The sequence below is a fragment of the Mytilus trossulus genome, chromosome 5 (assembly GCF_036588685.1).
Source record: "Mytilus trossulus isolate FHL-02 chromosome 5, PNRI_Mtr1.1.1.hap1, whole genome shotgun sequence".
Classification (NCBI taxonomy): Eukaryota; Metazoa; Mollusca; class Bivalvia; order Mytilida; family Mytilidae; genus Mytilus; species Mytilus trossulus.
Window position 1 is genome coordinate 73,193,949 of NC_086377.1, and position 25,880 is coordinate 73,219,828.

The window sequence follows — 25,880 nt, forward strand, 5'->3', positions numbered from 1 at the left end:
GTAAGTTTTAGGATTTATCTCCTTTAAATGCAAGACAAAATATGACTTTAATAAGTAAAATATTGTTAAGCAAGAAATTATTGACCAGAATCAAAACGTTGCAAATATCGACTCCTACAAGTCGATAAGTTATCAAAATTGGTTAACTTCAAGACCCACGCATATTTATAAAAAGGTCATGCGTCTAAATCAAATAATGACAACATTGAAAGACAATGCTTTGTCTTCTAAAGAAAAATATGAATGAGAGTCTAAAAAATCGGAGATAATGTTAATTAACCTTACAATGCAACCACCTGGAACCACACTTAATGAGGTAAAACATCTGTTTTTAGTAAGGATGTTCAATTAGATAATTAACAGGGATGATTCAATGCGTTTTCAAATGGGTCCCTTGAACAGAAAGTCATTTTTTGTCTTGCAGTAAGGGAGACAAATCCTAAAGCTTACAAATTTAGACTTCTACGAATCAAAAGCAGATTCAGACTTATTTATGTCTGAGCTCTGACTGCTATATGTTATTACATTTTAATAATGTTTCACTAATCATAGATGTGGGTGTGATTGGTTTTTATCTTCAGAAAATGTGAATTAGTTTCAATGTTAATTAATTGTTTAACAACAACACTGTAATATAACAAATAGACAAGTACATGTATGTGAACCAAAGGCTTCACTCTTCGAATTACAGAATTCCCCATATCTAGCCCCCCCTTTAACTCGAGCAATCGGAAACATGAATTAAAGATATGAAGAAGATATCATGTGCCTGTCTTGTGTACAAGTATGACCGAGCTGGACGCATGTCAATAAGTGGGGGAACTAGCTGACCTTCTGCGACCCAGTTCTGATCATTTATTTTCTAGGGGAACTAACTCTGCATGAATAGTGATGGTAGAGCATAGGTATCGCATTGTCTGGTTTTCTTTATATAACGCACAAGAAGTCAATAAAAGACTTAGTCATCAAGACTGTATATTAATTATTCTCGAATAGATTTTATAAACATTCATATTTACAGCACAAGTCATACAGGTATACGCATATGCGATTAAGTCACCATAATGTGACAAAGAATGAAATTCTCCAATCCACTCAATTATACAAATTTAATATACCTGTCTCCTTTCTAAACTCATTCTCCCAAATTTCAATAATCATTTAATGTATATCCTAGTTACTTGACCAATCAAAATACATAACTCCCAAAAAGGGGAGGGTAACTATTTTAAACCTTACTATTCAACATATGGTCCCTTAGATACCTTTTTATCAATTATCGTCTAAAGTTAAAGTATAAAACTATGTAACTAAAATATAACAGTTCTATTTTATTTTATCTTAAATAGGAAATAGCTAATTACAGTCTTATTGTAATATTTTGAAGGTGCTTATAGCTTCAGGGGTTAAGAAATTTTGTTAAAGCTCACTAGCCCAGGGATAATCGATAGCAGGATTTCACTAGCCCTGTTGGAAGAACTACTAGCCCAACAAAACTGACCTGCTAGCCCTTTCATGCCTTACAAATTCAGAGTTTGCAGCAATAACCATGAATTCTATAAATGTAACAGTTTTTATCCATTGTCCAGTAGATTTTTTGCAAATTGGATACCCAAAACTTATATCAGCAAAAAAAAAATCGATAATTAAAATTCATTGAACATTCTGATATAAGAGATGACCAAATCCGGAGATGATACAAGTCTTGACCCCTGCTATACATGGGTAGATAAAAGAATCATCAGCTGGTTAATTATGTAATGTTCATATTTCTTTTCAGTTTTAAAATTCTATTTATTAAAATAAATTAAATAGCCTCGAATATGTATGTGAATAAATATCACCATCCATAGTTTGGATCTTTTATAATTGTTTACTAAACGTAGTACAGTAATGTCCATATTTACATTTATCACAGGTAAGCAAATTGTGGGCTATAAATAGATTACAACCTGAGCACAGTTTCTAAACTGAAACTGTATTTGTTATAAATTTTATTTTTTTAAAAATCGAATTCATTTGAATATCATTGAAGATAATCATGATTGATGAACTATTATTGCATCAAGTTTAAGTTTTCTGAAGACTGTTAATGTTAAGGTCATGGTTCTGGACGCTTCTCCACAGTTTTTAAACAAACACAAAATGGCGTCCATAACATGTGCACATGTTTCAAATTTATATCTGACAAAAGTCAGGTTCCTGCTGTCAAAAAGGGATTCACATTTATATTACAATAAATTAATCAGAAGGAGGTACAATCAGGTTGCATAAGCAATGAACAATACCACTTCCTGTACTTACACATCGATATTGAAAGTACGGGATCCACCCAAAGTTATTTGTTCTAATTTAAAACTTGTACAAAATGAGTTCAAATTCTGGGAAGATGGATGACGTAATCGAATCTGATTGGCTAAGATAGAAAAGCGATGAGGGGATTTTCCACTTTCTATGTTAGAAACGCCAACATGTCCGTAGGGCATATTGGGTTACAAGTTTTATTTGCCCGAGGTCTAAATGTTGTAGTCCCGGGCGTCGGGCTAGCGGATTTCTTAACCCCTGAGCTTTATCTCAAGTTTACCTTAATCCCTAATCCAGAATTAAGAAAGACATTCTAATTATGTTTTCTTTAGATGTGAAATATTTGCAATAAGCTCTTACTCATTTTTGGCATGTTGATTTTCTAACACTTAAATTCTTTCAATATAGTAATAGAAATATAGATTTATTTTATACAAAACTATTCAAAAATATTGCTAAGGAAAAATACCTCATTTTTCCTTGGTAATACAAGTACTACCACTATACATGCACCTGCAATCAAGAAATTTTGTTTAAAAAAGTACACAATGTTCTTTATAAAATCTGTTTTACGAGGGAACTGTATGACCTTCACTGAATTGTTAGTGAATTTTATTGGCATTCCATTCTTAAAATTACATTTTATAATATTGGACCCAGGATTTTGTTGGGTTTATTTACAGGTTTACATCTCTTTATAAATAAACTTATCAAAGATACCAGGATTGAAATTTTGTATTTGTGCCAGACGCGCGTTTCGTCTACAAAAGACTCATCAGTGACACTCGAATAAAATAAAAGTTAAAAAGGCCAAATCAAGTACGAAGTTTAAGACCATTGAGGACCAAAAATTCCTAAAAGTTTTGCCAAATACAGCTAAGATAATCTATTCCTGAGGCAGAAAAGCCGTAGTATTTCAAAAATTCAAAGTTATAATTATGACCATATCAATGATAATTTACATGTTTAACATTTTATATAATCTTTATTTGTAGATTCTTATCAGGCTAATTGACTGGTGGCAGATTGGGTAAACATGTATATAAAATAAAGTGACATAAAGGCCATGAAGACAGACTGTACAATAACATGCTGAAAGTGCATGAGTTTGACGAAGGCCCACGTGTAATCCCTTACTGACAATTGCAGAACTCTGGCCAACAGATTTCACATTGGGTAATTAACATGTTTTTAGAGTTATGCCCCTTTACAAATGGAAAAATTGCTTAATTTTCATTTTTGTTCTCTTACTTTAGTTTGCCTCAACCAAATGTATGAAACTTATACACAATGCTTATTACCACAAAACACAGATCAAGTTTGAATTTTAGGGGTGTCAATATTACTGTTCTACAGTTATGCCCCTTAATAATGGTATATGATATGCAAGCGGGACATCATCTGCATGATCTGTGTCACATGAAAACATTCCCCATTTATTTAATTATCACATATTTGGATTCGGCTTGTAAAAATACACCAGAAAATGAAATAAAAAAAGGGATTAACCGTCTTTTTTGAAACACGATATTTTGAAAATAACAATATAATATGCCAAAAATAAATAGAATTATATATAAGGGAAACTGATGAAATTTGGCAAGAATGTTTACATGGTCGTTATTCTATTTTATTAATCCACAAAGTTTTTACATGGTCATTATTCTATATTATTAATCCACAGAATTTTTTCAAACATTGGTCATGTTGGTTTATGTATATGATTCAAAATAGATTCAAATGGATTTATGTAAAGGAAGTCCTTAGCAACCCTGAATGTTTTCAAGCTATATCCTATTGAATTTAACCTTTAGCTATATCTAGACATTGTATAGCGTATAAATTGTGCAAGGTGATGTCAATGTACACATCAGTAATATAAAGATAAAAAAAAAATAGCTCTAAATTAAAGAATCAAGAGGCCAAAATTGTAATGTTTATCAATGCTAGCTTACATGAACCTGGGAGATTATATATATCATGGCTTATATTTTCTTCACTGTAAGCCAGTGCAAAGTTTTAAAGTTAATGAAGGGATGAAAACCAAATAATTGATTAATTACTTAATTGTTGTTTGCACCCCTCCTTTTACACCCCAAAAACTTTTGGTGGACCAATTGTAAATTTGAGATTTATTTTCGATACCTTTAGAAGCGAAATCAAAATTTTATAGAACTTTAAAATCCTCTATTAATTTTTAGCTCACCAGGCCCAAAGGGCCAAGTGAGCTTTTCTCATCACTTGGCGTCCGTCGTCCGGCATCGTCTGTCGTCGTCGTCCGTCGTTAGCTTTTCCGAAAATCTTCTCCTCTGAAACTACTGGGTTAAATTACACCAAACTTGGCCATAATCATCATTGGGGTATCTAGTTTAAAAAATGTGTCCGGTGACCTGACCAACCATCCAAGATGGCCGCCATGGCTAAAATAGAACATAGGGGTAAAATACAGTTTTTGGCTTATAACTCAAAAACAAAAGCATTTAGAGCAAATCTGACATGGGGTAAAATTGTTTATCAGGTCAAGATCTATCTGCCCTGAAATTTTAAGATGTTTTGGACAACCCGTTGTTGGGTTGCTGCCCCTGATTTCATAATTTTAAGGAAATTTTGTTGTTTATGGTTATTATCTTGAATCTTATAATAGATAGAGATAAACTGTAAACAGCAATAATGTTCAGCAAAGTAAGATTTACAAATAAGTCAAAATGACCAAAATGGTCAGTTGACCCCTTTAGGAGTTATTGCCCTTTATAGTCAATTTCTAACCATTTTTCGTAAATCTTTGTAATCTTTTACAAAAATCTTCTCCTCTGAAACTACCTGGCCAAATAAATCCAAATTTGGCCACAATCATCTTTGGGGTAACAAGTTTGTAAAATGTGTCCGATGACCCGGCAATCCAACCAAGATGGCCGCCACGGCTAAAAATAGAACAAAGTGGAAATGCAGTTTTGGATTGTAACTCAAAAATCAAAGCATTTAGAGCAAATCTGGATTAGATAGAGATAAACTGTAAACAGCAATAATGTACAGCAAAGTGATACCTTAAAATTAGTCAACATGACCAAAATGGTCAACTGACCCCCTAAGGAGTTATTGTCCTTTATAGTCAACTTTAAACAATTTTCATAAAATTTGTAAATTTTTACTAACATTTTCTACTAAAACTACTAGGCCAAGTTCATTATAGATAGAGATATTGTTAGCAGCAAGAATGTTCAGTAAAGTAAAATGTACAAACATATTACCATCACCAAAACACAAAGTTGTAATGAATCCATCTGCATCCTTTGTTTAATATTCACATAGACCAAGGTAAGCGACACAGGCTCTATAGAGCCTCTAGTTTTTTAGCTCACCTTTCCTAAAAGGAAAAGTGAGCTTTTCTCATCACTTGGCGTCCGTCGTCGTCGTCTGTCGTAGTTAACAATTTTTCAAACATATTCTCCTCTGAAACTACTGAATGGATTTGGATAAAACTTAGCATGATTGTTCCTTAGATTATCCTGCACAAAGTTTGTGCTTCGATTTTTGATCCGTCAAAAACATGGCCGCCATGGCTAAAAATAGAACATGGGGGTAAAATGCAGTTTTGGGCTTATATCTCAAAAACGAAAGCATTTAGAGCAAATCTGACATGGGGTAAAAATGTTTATTAGGTCAAGATCTATCAGCCCTGAAATGTTCTGATGAATCAAACAACCCATTGTTGGGTTGCTGCCACTTAATTGGTAATTTTAAGGATTTTGCCGTTTTTGGTCATCTTGAATATTATTATAGATAAAGATAAACTGTAAACAGCAAAAATGATCAGCAAAGTAAGATTTAAAAAAAAGTTAATATGACCAAAATTGTCAATTGACCCCTTAAGGGGTTATTGTCCTTTAATTACAATTTTTCACAATTTGTTCATCATATTTGCTAACTTTAAAAAATCTTCTCCTCTAAAACTACTCAACCAAATTCAACTAAACTTCAACTAAATGATCAGTAGGGTGTATAAAATAAAGGTTGTCTTTTATTTTCTATTTCGTCAAAAAACATGGCCGTCATGGCTAAAAATAGAACACAGGGTAAAATGCTGTTTTTGGCTTATATCTCAAAAACTCCAGCATTTAGAGCAAATAAGACAAGAAGTTAAAGTATTTATTAGGTCAAGGTCTATCTGTCCTGAAATTTTCAGCCGAATTGGGTAACTGTTTTTTCAGGTATAATGCCCCTGAATTGATGATTTTAAAGAAATTTTGCAGTTTTTGGTTATTATCTTGAATATTATTATAGATACAGATAAACTGTTAATAGCAAAAATGTTAAACCAAGTAAGATCTACAAATAAGTCAATTTGACCAAAATTGTCAATTGACCCCTTAAGGAGTTATTGCCCTTTAAAGACTTTTTTTCACAATTTGTTCATCATGTTGACTTTACAAAATCTTCTCCTATGAAACTGCTGTATCAATTTCAGCCAAACTTATGCTAAATGAGTTTCAGAGTATCTAGTATAAATTTTATATTTTATTTCCTTGTATGTCAAGAATCATAGCTCCTATGGCTAAAATAGAACAAAGGAGAAAATGATTTTTTTTTTTGCTTTTGAAGAAAATAATACGATTGAAAGAACATGTATAAATTGAAAAGCCAAAATAATCATTGATGAGAGATTTAACCAACAAAATTAAGGTGAGTGATTCAGGCTCTTGAGAGCCTCTTGTTTCATGATATTTGCGCTTTGCCGCCTCTGATTTCCGATTCTTGATTTCCGATTCTTGACTTCCGAGCGATGACCTATCTTAAGATGCTTATCCATCTCATCCGGTCATTTAGTTTTCATTCTTGAGAAATAAATCTTTCAAATTAATAATTACCGTTTCCGGTGTACCGTTTCTATAACCTGATCAACAATCTCAGATCAATGGGAAAAAAATCACAGAATATGAATGAAACCCGGATCCCCATATCTATTTTTTTGTTTGATTATCGATCTGTCTTGATCATTGATGGAGTTTTACTAAAACATGTTGTTTTCGTCCGTTTATTTGATATTTATTATACTTTTGTGAATGGATTTTGGGGACTTTTTTATATGATTATATAAATCAACAAGTCAATGTCAAGCATCCTTTTTTTACTTGTCCACGGTGAACAGACACAAAAAATTTCTTGTCCGGTTGGTCAACTGTACAAGTCGGGCCAGTTGGGCATAGCATTTCCACACCCCTGAAACCATTATTTGTTCCACATGCACAGCTGAAAAATTGTGTATTATTTTGAATGTGTTTTTACTGTAATGAAGTCAAATGTAGAACCCCCTTTATCAAACTTTAACAAAACAGAACAGATCAAACTTCCAATAATTTTCATGATTATGCTTATGATTTATCAAAAAAAAATCTTATTTCATGTTTTTTTGTTTCTTGTAGTTAAAAATATTTCTCTTCAAATTACAACTCTTGTGTACAAACATGATAAAATGTTGTGTTTTTTCTTTTACAGGATATAATGGCAAGTTGGGATAAGGTAAGATTTTCTTCTTTAAAGTCAATGGTCATGTTACCTATGTCATGTGACCTATGTTGTCTATAAACTGTACATAAAGATGCAGGAGTAGTATTCTCAGAGTCAGTCAGTGTCATGTGACCTATGTCATGTGACCTATGTCATGTGACCTATGTCATGTGACCTATGTTGTCTATATAAGGTACATAAAGATACAGGAGTGTAGTATTCTCAGAGTCAGTCAGTGTCATGTGACCTATGTCATGTGACCTATGTCATGTGACCTATGTTGTCTATAAATTGTACATAAAGATACAGCAGTAGTATTCTCAGAGTCAGTCAGTGTCATGTGACCTATGTCATGTGACCTGTGCTGTCTATAAATTGTACATAAAAGATACAAGTGTGTTAAATAAGTATTCTAAGAGTCAGTCAGTGTCACGTGACCTATGTCATGTGACCTATGTTGTCTATAAACTACATAAAGATACAGACGTGCAGTTTTCTCAGTCAGTCAGTGTCATGTGACCTACGTCATGTGATCTTAGTCATATGACCTATGTCATATGACCTATGTCATGTGACCTATGTCATGCGACCTATGTCATGTGACCTATGTTGTCTATAAACTGTACATAAAGATACAGGAGTGCAGTATTCTCAGGGGAGAACAGGAGAAATCAACATTACTACAAACAGAATTCCAAAGGGAAATAACTAATTTTTTAAAACATTTTTAAAAGACATTGTATAAATGATAAATGACATTTTATGTTTTTTCTCTCCTTTCTTTGGTCAAATGTTGGTAAATTGTTTGAAGAATTTTCTGAATGTTATATGTATAATTTTATGAAGTGAACTCCTCTAATTAGATAGTAATCTATTTTTATTAAAGGATATATTTCATTACATTTAAAGTTGTTGGCATGGATAGAGAAGTTGCAGATCTATATAAGTTTGTGTCACTTGACAGCCTCTTGTTCTTATTGTTGAAGACCGTACCATTGCCTATAATTGCTTACATCCACTTCATTTGAACTTAAGTGGATAGTTGTCTCATTGGAAATCATATATCCTTATTTTTATAAATATACAATGATTTCATTTTCTTTTACAGGATATAATGGCAAGTTGGGATGAGGTAAGTTTTTCTTCCTAAAATTCATTGTCATGTGACCTATGTCATGTGACCTATGTTGTTTATAAACTGTATATAAAGATACAGGTGTGCAGTATTCTCAGGGGGGAGAACAGGAGAAATCAAAATGACTACAGTGAACAGAATTTCAATATACAAAATTCCAGGAGACAAAAAAAAGAAACGTAAGATATTGTAGAACATTCACAAGAGTGATACCAAAAATGATCACTAGACACTAAGGGGCACGTGCCATTATCAATGAAATTGTGTTTTTCTTTTTCAAGATATATATATAAAATGGCAAGTTGGAATAAGGTAAGAGTTTCTTCTTAAAAATCAATGGGCATATGACTTATGTTGTCTATAAACTGTACATAAAGATACAGGCGTGCAGTATTCTCAGAGTCAGTGTCATGTGACCTATGTCATGTGGCCTATGTTGTCTATAAACTGTACATAAAGATACAGGAGTGCAGTATTCTCAGGGGAGAACAGGAGAAATCAGTAATGTTACAGTGAACAGAATTTCAAAGGGAAATAACTAATTTGTTAAAACATTTTCAATTGACATTGTATAAAGGATAAATGACATTTTAAGTTTTTTTCTTGTTTCTTTGGTCAGATGTTGGTAAATTGTTTGAAGAATTTTCTGAATGTTATACATATATAATTTTATGAAATGAACTCCTCTAATTAGATAATAATCTATTTTTATTAAAGGATATATTTCATTACATTTAAAGTTGTTGGCATGGAGAGTTGCAGATCTATATTAGTTTGTGTCCGTTGACAAATATACAATGATTTCATTTTCTTTTACAGGATATAAGTGCAAGTTCGGATGAGGTAAGTTTTTCTTCTTAAAAGTCATGTGACCTATGTCATGTGACCCATGTTGTCTATAAACTGTACAGAAAGATACAGGCGTGCAGTATATTCAGATTCAGTCAGTGTCAGTTTTGAGATAAAGCAGGTTGGATTTTTTTAATTTGAATTTATTTTCTTTCTAAAATGTAAGCAAAATGTGTACATCATTTTTACAGTATCTATTTGAAAAAGAGTAACTTTGTTATAAAGTTAATCTAATTTACTTGTATACGGTGGAATGTAATAAAAGGACATAGTTAGAGGATAATCAAAATACCGATTTTATCAATTTCAATATTTGATAGTAATGTGACATCATGATTACAACATTAATTAATGTATTTATCATAAAATTACAACTCCTGTATACAAACATATTTAACCCCTCCTCATTCTTTATGTGCCTCTCCCATGTCGGGAGCTTGTTGTTATAAATTAGGCTTAAGTTTTCTCAATTGAATTGTTTCACATTTTTTCATGTTGGGGCCTTTATATCTGACTATACAGTATGGGTTTTTAACCAGATTTTTGAATTAAAAATCAGTTATCGATTTTTGGATGTACAGCTGTCGTGCGGGCAGGCGGCTGCCAATTAGTGTCCATTCATTTACAAGAAAACGCTTTAAAGAATTTTTTTCAAATTTAGATATGTTGTTTCCTGTGACTAAATGAAGGTCAAGGTCAATTTTCATGATTTTAGCTTTTCTTGATGTTCAGTTATAGCCCTTTCCCAAGAATTCAATTTTTGATGGTTTAATTCATTTCTGTACAAAGGGAAATAACTAATTTTTTTAAAGATTTTTAAAAGACATGGTTTAAATGATAAATGACATTTTATGTTTTTTTCTTGTTTCTCTGGTCAAATGTTGGTAAATTGTTTGAAGAATTTTATGGTAGGTTTGTTTTTTATTCTTTATAAACTTATTTTCTGAATGTTACATATATAATTTTATGAAGTGAACTCCTCTAATTAGATAATAATCTATTTTTATTAAAGGATATATTTCATTACATTTAAAGTTGTTGACATGGATAGAAAAGTTGCAGATCTATATTAGTTTGTGACAAATGAAAGAAAAAAATTGGACCTATGAATTATATTTGATTATAATTTGACAATAGATACAACATTGTGTTACACCATATCTAATTTTAGAGAACTATTTTTAGTGATTAAATCATATCTAATGTTAGAGTACTATGTTCTACCATATTTCTGTTCAAAGGGAAATAACTAAAACTTATTCAATGAACAAGTGACAGGTCGACAACTCTAAATTTCCTGACGTCAGAATAAATTTGCATAGTAATTTCAAAAACACAAGGCCAACATGGCCTTGAAAAACTGACCAATCGACTCAATGAACTACAATGCATTGTGGGCTACTACGAGTTTACTACAACTCGACATGCTCGAAAACACGTGGAATTATTGAAAAAACTGTCAACTAATATAGTGTCTGGGACTCTCAAAATAAATGTTTTTGTTCTGCGAATATGTTCATTGTAAGATATATAACATAATCTTCAATTTGCATGATTGAAAAAGTATTGCTTACGAGCTTCACTGTTCGACTTTAATTTCTTTCTCGCCTTGTAAAAGAAGTTAAACAGGTTTTTGTCGAGCCTGCAACTTTTGTTGCAGAAAGCTTGACATAAGGATAGTGATCCGGCCACGGCGGCGGCGGCGTTAGCGAACTTCTTAAAAGCTTTATATTTTAGCAGGTGAAAGACCTGGATGCTTCATACTTTGTATATAGATGCCTCATGTTACGAAGTTTCCGTCAGTCACATGTCCAATGTCCTTGACCTCATTTTCATGGTTCAGTGACCACTTGAAAAAAAAGTTTAGATTTTTTGTAATGTTGAATTCTCTCTTATTATAAGTATTTGGTATGTGCGTACCTTGCAAGGTCCTCATGCCCATCAGACAGTTTTCACTTGACCTTGGCCTCATTTCATGGATCAGTGAACAAGGTTAAGTTTTGGTGGTCAAGTCCATATTTCAGATACTATAAGCAATAGGGCTAGTATATTCGGTGTATGGAAGGACTGTAAGGTGTACATGTCTAACTGGCAGGTGTCATCTGACCTTGATTTCATTTGCATGGTTCAGTGGTTATAGTTAAGTTTTTGTGTTTTGGTCTGTTGTTCTCATACTTTATGCAATAGGTCTACTATATTTGTTGTATGGAATGATTGTAAGGTGTACATGTCTAGCGGCAAATGTCATCAGACCTTGACCTCATTTTCATGGTTCAGTGGTCAAAGTTAAGTTTTTGAGTTTTGGTCTTTTTATCTAATATTATATGCCAAAGGTCAACTATATTTGGTGTATGGAAATATTTTATGATCTATATGTCAGTCCAGCAGGTTTTATTTGACCATGACCTCAATTTCACGGTTCATTGCACAATGTTTTTAGTTTTTGTGTTTTGGTCTATTTTTCTTAAACTATAAGTAATAGGTCAACTATATTTGTTGTATGGAAGCATTGTTAGCTGTACATGTCTGCCAGACATGGTTCATCTGACCTTGACCATATTTTCATGGTTCATTGGTCTTTGTTTAGCTATCTTGGTTAATGTTAAGTTGGTGTGACCGTTGTAATAAAGCTTTATATTTAGGACTATCAACATAATATCAATGATTAGTAAAGAAGGCGAGACAATTCAGCGTGTGCACTCTTGTTTTCCATTGTTATGCATTGTACCTGTGCAATAATTTCACGACGTGAAACCGTGAAATTTCGTATGAAGTGATTACTGTCAAGTATGAAATTTAATCTCTTTAAAACATATATAATGTCATTCCAAAAACATTTCTGCCTCAAAAAACACAAAAACTGGCACAGAAACACTTCTATATGTACTGGATGTGTAAACTTTTTATCAGGATCTGAACATCATAATATTCAGTATGCTAAAAATAAGTGTTATTAAAGCTCGGACGGTAAATAGCTTAACATATTTTGTATAGTTTCATCACTCCAGGCATAAAATTGAGAATGAAAATTCGGAATGTGTCAAAGAGACAACAACCGACTATAGAACAGACAACAGCAGAGTCTGTCATAGGTATTTTTATCTTTCGGCTGCTGTCCTGTGCAATATCTCCGATTATATAAATCCTCTGGATCATAGTGGGTGCAATATTACCTATTAAGTTAGAAATACGACGATGAGGTATGAGTGCCAATTGAGATATCTTTCCATTCAATACACAATCTAGTAAAGTAAGCAATCATAGGTTCGTTGCTGAAAAGTAAGCTATAAAGGGACCAAAAATTATTTGTGTAAAATAACATAAAAAAAACGGCCTTATTTTATATACAAAAATAGAAATTTTTATATCCAATGCATAAAAAAAATATAGTAGGTTTAGGTGTAAAGGTGCAATTTTCACAAAACATATCAAATTTCCCACGTTGTCAAACATAAACATGGATAACATCATTAATGATTTTACAAATGTTCAAGTCCGAGTCCGTTAAAAATTTAAAAAAAATCTAATATCTCCATTTGAAAAAAAATCTTAGCAAAGACGAAAACCATATGAAATAACAGTTTTTTTCCACTACCGTCAGAGCAAAGGGAACAGTTTGAAAGTGCCAAATACTGAAATATGTCAAAAATCAATACTTTTTTGTAAACACTGTCATGTATGAAAATACTTTATAATGGAAACCCGAACTTCTGAGGGATGTTTATATACAAAAATAATGAGATGGGGTATGATTGCCAAATGGGACAACTATCCACTTAAGCACAAATAAAGTGTATGTAAGTAATGATAGGCAACTGTAACGCCTTCAACAATGAGAAAATACCATACCGTATAGTCGGCTATTAATGGCCACGATTGATGATTATATGCTATTGTCTCTTAAAGACAAATATATAAACAAATTTTGTCCTCGATTTAAATTACTTTTTAAACATAAAAGTAGGTGCAATATATATTTTTAAACTCAAAAAGTTTAGTGACCCCATCAGATACTTGACAATCTCTTAGTCTTCGTCTTTTGTATGAACACAAAATTCATGGATCACACATTTCTCTTAAACTATCTATACGAAAGTTTCTGCACTCATGAATATTAGCATCGACTGTAATCGACGGCTAACTTTACCGTGTTTACACTTGTATGTTTGTCTGATGTGTAATTGTGTTTTTAACTTTGGTTTCGTTGCTGTCTGGTGGACAAATACATGAATTCTGCATGTCATCATTAAACACGTGAATAGCTATATATCTGGTAAATCAAACACTTTTTTCTTCGCATAGAAAGAACTCATCATTAATCTGAGCATGGAACCAATACTTTATATCACATACTATAAATGTGGATACAAAAAATGAAAAACTAAGCGAAATTGTTAATCCCGCATTGCACGACAAAATGTGTTGTATTTAAGTAAGTAGCACATGTTCTTGGTTGATTGTAAACACGTAGTAGTCCATAATGCATTGTTGCTCATTTAGTGGATTGGTCAAAAAACCAGGTAACAATAAATTGCGTCACACGTAAATAAACAATTACACGTGCGAGAACATAAGTATGCTAATTCATGCATTTCCATATAAGTTAGTGTTCCTGACCTGAGTAATGATAACATCAACATTTCTTTTTAACTTTTTTTTAAAGTCATGAGTGTTATGAAGGTAGATGTCACAGTTGTTATGTGGTAATTCATTTTTGCTGTGTGTGTTAATGTTTATTTTTTTACATGATCCTGTTTGTGTTTCAGATTTGCAAATATCATTTTCATTATTAATTAAAAATGTACTTTCAATAAATTTTAGGGAGGAAGCTTGATGGTTCGTGGCATTCCCTCTTAATTAAAAAATAATCTATTATAAATATTCAATCAAATCCAAATTTAGAGCTGTTTTAAGCTTAAATGTTGTGTCCATACTTGTTCAACTGTTCAGGGTTCGACCTATGAAGGAAAATCTGGTTTGCTGTCACTTGACAGCCTCTTGTTCTTATTGTTGAAGGCCGTACCGTTGCCTATAATTGCTTACATCCACTTCATTTGAACTTAAGTTCATAGTTGTCTCATTGGTAATCATATCTCCTTATTTTTATGAATATACAATGATTTCATTTTCTTTTACAGGATATAATGGCAAGTTGGGATGAGGTAAGTTTTTCTTCTTAAAAGTCATTGTCATGTGACCTATGTCATGTGTCCCATGTTGTCTATAAACTGTACATAAAGATACAGGTGTGTAGTATTCTCAGAGTCAGTCAGTGTCATGTGACCTATAAAATGTGTCATGTGATCTATGTTGTCTACAAACTGTACATAAAGATACAGGCGTGCAGTATTCTCAGTCAGTCAGTGTCATGTGACATATGTCATGTGACTTATGTTGTCTATAAAATGTACATAAAGATACAGGTGTGTAATATTCTCAGATTCAGTCAGTGTCATGTGACCTATGTCATGTGACCTATGTTATAAAGATACAGGCGTGCAGTATTCTGAGGGGGAGAACAGGAGAAATCAAAATGACTACAGTGAACAGAATTTCAATATACAAAATTCCAGGAGACAAAAAAAAAAGAAACGTAAGATATTGTAGGACATTCACAACTCTTTAAGTCGAAGAAAATCTGACAACGCGATGGAACAAAATGAAAAACAATCAAAATTCAACGGTCTACATTAGTCATTTTAGTGCCATTTATCAGTCAGAGCTCAGACATAAACAAGTCGATTTTTGTTTTTGACTAAAAAAAAAGTCGAAACATGTATTTATTATAAAAATGTAGTTCAATTTTAGACTTATCTAAGTCAGAAAACGACAGACTTGTTTAGGTCTATTTATGTTGGTGAAAAAACTTAATGTTACTTTGTGGCCAAACTACACCACCTATGACAGCAAAAACCTGTATGAGAGTTCACAACGATTTGAGTTATCTATATTTAATTATCTAATTGACCATCCTTACTAAACACAGATGTTTTACCTCATTAAGTGTGATTCCAGGTGGTTGCATTGTAAGGTTTATTAACATTATCTCTGATTTTTTAGACTCGCATTCATATTTTTCTTAAGAAGACAAAGCATTGTCTTTCAATGTTGTCTTTATTTGATTTAGATGGATGACCTTTTTATAAATATGCCTGGGTCTTGAAGTTAACCAATTTTGATAATTTATCGACTTGTAGGAGTCGATATTTGGAACTTTTTGATTCTGGTCAATTATTTCTTGCTTAACAATATTTGACTTATTCAAGTCATATTTTGTCTTACATTAAAGGGAGACAAATCCTAAAACTTACAAATTTAGACCTCTATGAGTCAAAAGCAGATTCAGACTTATTTATGTCTGAGCTCTGACTGTTTATAGCTGACTATGCCATATGGGCTTTGCTCATTGCTGAAGGCTGTACAGTGACCTATAGTTGTTATTTTCTGTGTCATTTTGTCTATTTTGTAGAATTGTCTCATTGGCAATCATACCACGTCTTCTTTTTATATTCAAAACATTACATAGAAAACTAAAGACCGAGCAACACAAACCTCAACAAAAACTTAGGCTGATCTCAAAACTGATGTATAATACAATTGTCTACAGACTTTTCTAAAAAAAAACTCTGAAAGTATACACAACAATTTCACTCCTTCTTGCTCATGTTGGTAGTCACTGTATTTGGTATAAACTGTTGAAACTGTAAAAATGTAGCTTGTTAAAATCAATTATTACATTTATAAAACATTTGTATGTTCTAGAGGAAAATGTTAAAGCTTTGTTTTGCTTACAGAAACTTATTACAGCTGCAGAGTTCGGGAATATAAAAGAGGTAGAATTATGTGTAAAGAACAGAGCTAACTTGGAATGTAGAGGAGGTGTAAGTAAAGTAAAATGTTTAACACATTTACAGATATTTAATATATAGTACACATAATGTGGATCAGTTAAACACTGCCCTTGTTAGTGTTCAATGATTCGGTGTACATTCTATTTATTGCAAATACTCTTGTCTTCAAAATATTAAGAAACCTAGTATTATGATATATTGTGATTAACTTTATTACACTGATGAATACCACTCCAGTTTGTATGTCAAAGAGTTGCTGTCTGATACTTCGTAACTGTATACAAATATTGATTTACTTTATTACACGTAACATAGTATTCTACACAAAAAACATTACTTTGGTCCCAAAAAATCTTGCATGACCATGACTTGAGACATGACACCTGACCATACAACTTTCATTGACCACTCCTGTTCTAAACATGACATGTTACCCCTGATTGTACAACATTCATTAACCACTTCTGTAGTGAACATAACATGTGACACCTGATCATAAAACCTGCATTTACCACGCTTGAACTGAACATGACATGTGACCCCTGATCAAACCACATACATTTACCTCTCCTGTACTGAATATGACATGTGACACCTGATCATAAAACCTGCATTTACCACGCTTGAACTGAACATGACATGTGACCCCTGATCAAACCACATACATTTACCACTCCTGTACTGAACATGACATGTGACACCTGATTATACAACATTCATTTACCACTCCAGCACTTAACATGACATGTGACACCTGATCATACAACATGCATGTACCACTTTTGTACTGAACATGACATGTAACACCTGATTATACAACATTCATTTACCACTCCTGTACTGAACATGACATGTGACACCTGATCATACAACATGCATTTACCACTCCAAAACTGAACATGACATGTAACACCTGATCATACAACATGCATTTACCACTATTGTACTGAACATGACATGTGACACCTGATTATACAACATACATTTACCACTCCAGTACTGAACATGACATGTGACACCTGGTTATACAACATTCATTAACCACTCCTGTACTGAATATGACATGTGACACCCGATCATACAACATTCATTTACCACTCCTCTACTGAACATGACATGTGACACCTGATCATACACAATGCATTTACCACTCCTGTACTGAACATGACTTGTGCCATCTGATCATACAACTTTCATTTACCACTCTTGTACTGAACATGACATGTGACACCTGATCATACAACATTCATTTACCACTCCTGTACTGAACATGACATGTGACACCTACATAATGTCACTTTTAAACTCAACACCAACATGTGACATAGCAATGACACTCTTATACTCAACACCAACATGTCATTTAGCAATGCCACTCTTATAGTCAACACCAACATGTGACATAGCAATGACACTCTTATACTCAACATCAACATGAGACATAACAATGGCACTCTTATAGTCAACACCAACATGTGACATAGCAATGACAATCTTTACCTCAACACCAACATGTGACATAACAATGACATTCTTATACTCAACACCAACATGTGACATAGCAATGACACTCTTTACCTCAACACCAGCATGTGACATAGCAATGACACTCATAAGCTCAACGCCAAAATGTGACATAGCAATGGAACTCTTATAGTCAACACCAACATGTGGCGTAGCAGTACCACTCTTTACACCAACATGTGACATAGCAATAACACTCTTTACCTCAACACCAAAATTTGACATAGCAATGACATTCTTACATTCAACACCAACATGTGACATAGCAATGACACTCTTTACCTCAACACCAGAATGTGACATAGCAATGACACTCATAAGCTCAACACCAACATGTGACATAGCAATGGCACTCTTATAGTCAACACCAACATGTGGTGTAGCAGTACCACTCTTTACACCAACATGTGACATAGCAATGACATTATTATGCTCAACACAAACATGTGACATAGCAATGACATTATTATACTCAACACCAACATGTGACATAGCAATGACACTCTTTACCTCAACACCAACATGTGACATAAACATGACACTCTTTACCTCAACACCAACATGTGACATAGCAATGGCACTCTTATAGTCAACACCAACATGTGGCGTAGCAGTACCACTCTTTACACCAACAAGTGACATAGCAATGACACTCTTATACTCAACACAAACATGTGACGTAGCAATGACACTCTTATAGTCAACTACAGCATGTGGCATAGCTATGACATTATTATACTCAACACCAACATGTGACATAGCAATGCCACTCTTATAGTCATCACCAACATGTGACGTAGCAATGACACTCTTATACTCAACACCAACATGTGACATAGCAATGACACTATTATAGTCAACACCAACATGTGACATAACAATGAGACTCTTATAGTCAACACCAACATGTGACATTGCAATGACACTCTTATAGTCAACACCAACAAGTGACATAACAATGAAACTCTTTACCTCAACACCAACATGTGACATAGCAATGACACCCTTATACTCAACACCCACATGTGACATAACAATGAGACTCTTATAGTCAACACCAACATGTGACATTGCAATGACACTCTTATAGTCAACACCAACATGTGACATAACAATGAAACTCTTTACCTCAACACCAGCATGTGGCGTTAGCAATGACACTATTATACTCAACACCAACATGTGACATAGCAATGACACTCTTATACTCAACACCAACATGTGACGTAGCAGTGACACTCTTATACTCAACAACAACATCTGACATAGCAATGAAACTCTTTACCTCAACACCAACATGTGACATAGCAATGACACTATTATACTCAACATCAACATGTGACATAACAATGGCACTCTTATAGTCAACACCAACATGTGACATAGCAATGACAATCTTATACTCAACACTAACATGTGACGTAGCAATGACACTCTTATAGTCAACACCAACATGTGACAAAACAATGACATTCTTATACTCAACACCAACATGTGACATAGCAATGACACTCTTTACCTCAACACCAGCATGTGACATAGCAATGACACTCATAAGCTCAACACCAACATGTGACATAGCAATTGCACTCTTATAGTCAACACCAACATGTGGCGTAGCAGTACCACTCTTTACACCAACATGTGACATAGCAATGACACTCTTTACCTCATCACCAAAATGTGACATAGCAATGACATTCTTATACTCAACACCAACATGTGACATAGCAATGACATTATTATACTCAACACCAACATGTGACATAGCAGTGACACTCTTTACCTCAACACCAACATGTGACATAACAATTACACTCTTTACCTCAACACCAACATGTGACATAGCAATGACACTCATAAGCTCAACACCAACATGTGACATAGCAATGGCACTCTTATAGTCAACACCAACATGTGGCGTAGCAGTACCACTCTTTACACCAACAAGTGACATAGCAATGACACTCTTATACTCAACACAAACATGTGACGTAGCAATGACACTCTTATAGTCAACACCAACATGTGACATAGCAATGACATTCTTATACTCAACACCAACATGTGACATAGCAATGACACTCTTATAGTCTACACCAACATGTGACATAACAATGAGACTCTTATAGTCAACACCAACATGTGACATTGCAATGACACTCTTATAGTCAACACCAACATGTGACATAACAATGAAACTCTTTACCTCAACACCAACATGTGACATAGGAATGACACTCTTATACTCAACACCAACATGTGACAGAACAATGAGACTCTTATAGTCAACACCAACATGTGACATTGCAATGACACTCTTATAGTCAACACCAACATGTGACGTATCAGTGACACTCTTATACTCAACAACAACATCTGACATAGCAATGAAACTCTTTACCTCAACACCAACATGTGACATAGCAATGACACTCTTTTAGTCAACACCAACATCTGACATAGCAATGACACTCTTATACTCAACAACAACATGTGACATAACAATGAAACTCTTTACCTCAACACCAACATGTGACGTAGCAGTGACAATCTTATAGTCAACACCAGCATGTGACGTAGCAATGACACTCTTATACTCAACAACAACATCTGACATAACAATGAAACTCTTTACCTCAACACCAACATGTGACGTAGCAGTGACACTCTTATAGTCAACACCAACATGTGACATAGCAATGACACTATTTTAGTCAACACCAACATCTGACATAGCAATGATACTCTTATAGTCAACACCAACATGTGACATAGCAATGACACTCTTTACCTCAACACCAACATGTGACATAACAATGACACTCTTTACCTCAACACCAACATGTGACATAGCAATGACACTCATAAGCTCAACACCAACATGTGACATAGCAATGGCACTCTTATAGTCAACACCAACATGTGACATAGCAATGACACTCATAAGCTCAACACCAACATGTGACATAGCAATAACACTCTTATAGTCAACACCAACATGTGACATAGCAATGACACTCATATAGTCAACACCAACATGTCACTTAGCAATGGCACTCTTATACTCAACACTAAGATGTGACATAGCAATGACACTCTTATAGTCAACACCAACATGTGACATAGCAATGGCACTGTTTACCTGAACACCAACATGTGACATAGCAGTGACACTCTTATAGTCAAAACCAACATGTGACATAGCAATGACACTCTGATAGTAAACACCAACATGTGACATAGCAATGGTACTTTTATAGCAAACACCAACATGTCACTTAGCAATGACACTGTTATACTCAACACTAACATGTGACATAGCAATGACACTCTTATAGTCAACACCAACATGTGACATAGCATTAACACTCTTATACTCAACACCAACATGTGACGTTGCAGTGACACTCTTATAGTCAACACCAACATGTGACAAAGCAATGACATTCTTATAGTCAACACCAACATGTGACATAGCAATAACACTCTTATAGTCAACACCAACATGTGACATAGCATTAACACTCTTATACTCAACACCAACATGTGACATAGCAATGACACTCTTATAGTCAACACCAACATGTGACATAGCAATGACACTCTTATAGTCAACACCAACATGTGACATAGCAATGACACTCTTATAGTCAACACCAACATGTGACATAGCATTAACACTCTTATACTCAACACTAAGATGTGACGTTGCAGTGACACTCTTATACTCAACACCAACTTGTGACATATCAATGACACTCTTTACCTCAACACCAACATGTGACATAGCAATGACACTTTTATAGTCAAAACCAACATGTGACATAGCAATGACACTCTTATAGTCAACACCAACATTTGACATAGCAATGACACTCTTATAGTCAACACCAACATGTGACATAGCAATGACACTATTATAGTCAAAACACTAACATGTCACTTAGCAATGACACTCTTATAGTCAACACCAACATTTGACATAGCAATGACACTCTTATAGTCAACACCAACATGTGACATAGCAATGACACTCTCATAGTCAATACTAACATGTGACATATCAATGACACTCTTTACCTCAACACCAACATGTGACGTATCAGTGACACTCTTATAGTCAACACCAACATGTGACATATCAATGACACTCTTATCGTCAACACCAACATGTGACATAGCAATGACACTCTTATAGTCAACACCAACATGTGACATAGCAATGACACTCTTATACTCAACACCAACATGTGGCGTAGCAGTGACACTCTTATAGTCAACACTAAAGATTTGACATAGCAATGACACTCTTATAGTCAACACCAACATGTGACATAGCAATGCCACTCTTATAGTCAACACCAACATGTGACATAGCAATGACACTCTTATACTCAACACCAAAATGTGACACAGCAATGACATTCTTATACTCAACACCAGCATGTGGCGTAGCAGTGACACTCTTATAGTCAGCACCAACATTTGACATAGCAATAACACTCTTATACTCAACACCAAAATGTGACATAGCAATGACATTCTTATACTCAACACCAGCATGTGACATAGCAATGGCACTTTTATAGCAAACACCAACATGTCACTTAGCAATGACACTCTTATACTCAACACTAACATGTGACATAGCAATGACACTCTTATAGTCAACACCAACATGTGACATAGCATTAACACTCTTATACTCAACACCAACATGTGACGTTGCAGTGACACTCTTATAGTCAACACCAACATGTGACATAGCAATGACACTCTTATAGTCAACACCAACATTTGACATAGCAATGACACTCTTATAGTCAACACCAACATGTGACATAGCAATGACACTATAATAGTCAACACCAACATGTCACTTAGCAATGACACTCTTATACTCAACACTAAGATGTGACATAGCAATGACACTCTTATAGTCAACACCAACATGTGACATAGCAATGGCACTGTTTACCTGAACACCAACATGTGACATAGCAGTGACACTCTTATAGTCAAAACCAACATGTGACATAGCAATGACACTCTGATAGTAAACACCAACATGTGATATAGCAATGGCACTTTTATAGCAAACACCAACATGTCACTTAGCAATGACACTCTTATACTCAACACTAACATGTGACATAGCAATAACACTCTTATACTCAACACCAACATGTGACAAAGCAATGACATTCTTATAGTCAACACCAACATGTGACATATCAATGACACTCTTTACCTCAAAATCAACATGTGACATAGCAATGACACTCTTATAGCCAACACCAACATTTGACATAGCAATGACACTCTTATAGTCAACACCAACATGTGACATAGCAATGACATTCTTATAGTCAAAACACTAACATGTCATTTAGCAATGACACTCTTATACTCAACACTAAGATGTGACATAGCAATGACACTCTTATAGTCAACACCAACATGTGACATAGCAATGGCACTGTTTACCTGAACACCAACATATGACATAGCAGTGACACTCTAATAGTCAAAACCAACATGTGACATAGCAATGACACTCTGACAGTAAACACCAACATGTGACATAGCAATGGCACTCTTATAGTAAACACCAACATTTCACTTAGCAATGACACTCTTATACTCAACACTAACATGTGACATAGCAATGCCACTCTTATAGTCAACACCAACATGTGACATATCAATGACACTCTTATACTCAACACCAACATGTGACGTAGCAGTGACACTCTGATAGTAAACACCAACATGTGACATAGCAATGGCACTTTTATAGCAAACACCAACATGTCACTTAGCAATGACACTCTTATACTCAACACTAACATGTGACATAGCAATGACACTCTTATACTCAACACTAAGATGTGACATAGCAATGACACTCTTATAGTCAACACCAACATGTGACATAGCAATGGCACTGTTTACCTGAACACCAACATATGACATAGCAGTGACACTCTAATAGTCAAAACCAACATGTGACATAGCAATGACACTCTGATAGTAAACACCAACATGTGACATAGCAATGGCACTCTTATAGTAAACACCAACATTTCACTTAGCAATGACACTCTTATACTCAACACTAACATGTGACATAGCAATGACACTCTTATAGTCAACACCAACATGTGACATATCAATGACACTCTTATACTCAACACCAACTTTTATAGCAAACACCAACATGTCACTTAGCAATGACACTCTTATACTCAACACTAACATGTGACATAGCAATGACACTCTTATAGTCAACACCAACATGTGACATAGCATTAACACTCTTATACTCAACACCAACATGTGACAAAGCAATGACATTCTTATAGTCAACACCAACATGTGACATATCAATGACACTATTTACCTCAACATCAACATGTGACATAGCAATGACACTCTTATAGTCAACACCAACATTTGACATAGCAATGACACTCTTATAGTCAACACCAACATGTGACATAGCAATGACATTCTTATAGTCAAAACACTAACATGTCATTTAGCAATGACACTCTTAAACTCAACACTAAGATGTGACATAGCAATGACACTCTTATAGTCAACACCAACATGTGACATAGCAATGGCACTGTTTACCTGAACACCAACATATGACATAGCAGTGACACTCTAATAGTCAAAACCAACATGTGACATAGCAATGACACTCTGATAGTAAACACCAACATGTGACATAGCAATGGCACTCTTATAGTAAACACCAACATTTCACTTAGCAATGACACTCTTATACTGAACACCAACATGTGACATATCAATGACACTCTTATACTCAACACCAACATGTGACGTAGCAGTGACACTCTTATAGTTAACACCAACATGTGACATATCAATGACACTCTTTACCTCAACACCAACATGTGACAAAGCAATGACATTCTTATAGTCAACACCAACATGTGACATATCAATGACACTCTTTCTCTCAACACCAACATGTGACATAGCAATGGCACTCTTATAGTCAAAACCAACATGTGACTTAGCAATGACACTCTTATAGTCAACACCAACATTTGACATAGCAATGACACTCTTATAGTCAACACCAACATATGACATAGCAACGACACTCTTATAGTCAACACCAACATGTCACTTAGCAATGACACTCTTATAGTCAACACTAACATGCGACATAGCAATGACACTCATATGCTCAACACTAACATGTGACATAGCAATGACACTCTTTACCTCAACATCAACATGTGGTGTAGCAATGACACTCTTATACTCAACACCAGCATGTGGCATAGCAATGACACTCTTATACTCAACACCAGCATGTGACGTAGCAGTGACACTATTATACTCAACACCAGCATGTGACGTAGCAGTGACACTCTTATACTCAATACCAACATGTGACATAGCAGTGACACTCTTATACTCAACACCAACATGTGACATAGCAATGCCACTCTTATACTCAACACCAACATGTGACATAACAATGACACTCTTATACTCAACACCAGCATGTGAGGTAGCAATGACATTATTACACTCATCACAAACAAGTTGCAGATCACACTTATAGGCAATGCAAACTTGAAAAATACAAACATGGCTTATTGCAGTTCTTTACTTATACTCACCGCAAACATTCACCATTGCTTTATTACCCTTATCAGTCAGGG

The 25,880-nt window shown here is 34.4% G+C and overlaps 1 long non-coding RNA gene across 2 annotated transcripts in view; it reads left to right on the forward strand.

Moving 5' to 3' along the window:
• Window positions 1–16,669, forward strand: part of LOC134719156 (uncharacterized) — a 173,954-nt gene extending 157,285 nt beyond the window's left edge. For both annotated transcript variants that reach the window (XR_010107524.1, XR_010107525.1), the window contains exons 2-7: window positions 3,300–3,480; window positions 7,798–7,821; window positions 8,918–8,941; window positions 9,764–9,787; window positions 14,932–14,955; window positions 16,588–16,669. This is a non-coding gene — a long non-coding RNA (uncharacterized LOC134719156). The remainder of the gene's footprint in view (window positions 1–3,299; window positions 3,481–7,797; window positions 7,822–8,917; window positions 8,942–9,763; window positions 9,788–14,931; window positions 14,956–16,587) is intronic.
• Window positions 16,670–25,880: the final 9,211 nt, after the last annotated feature.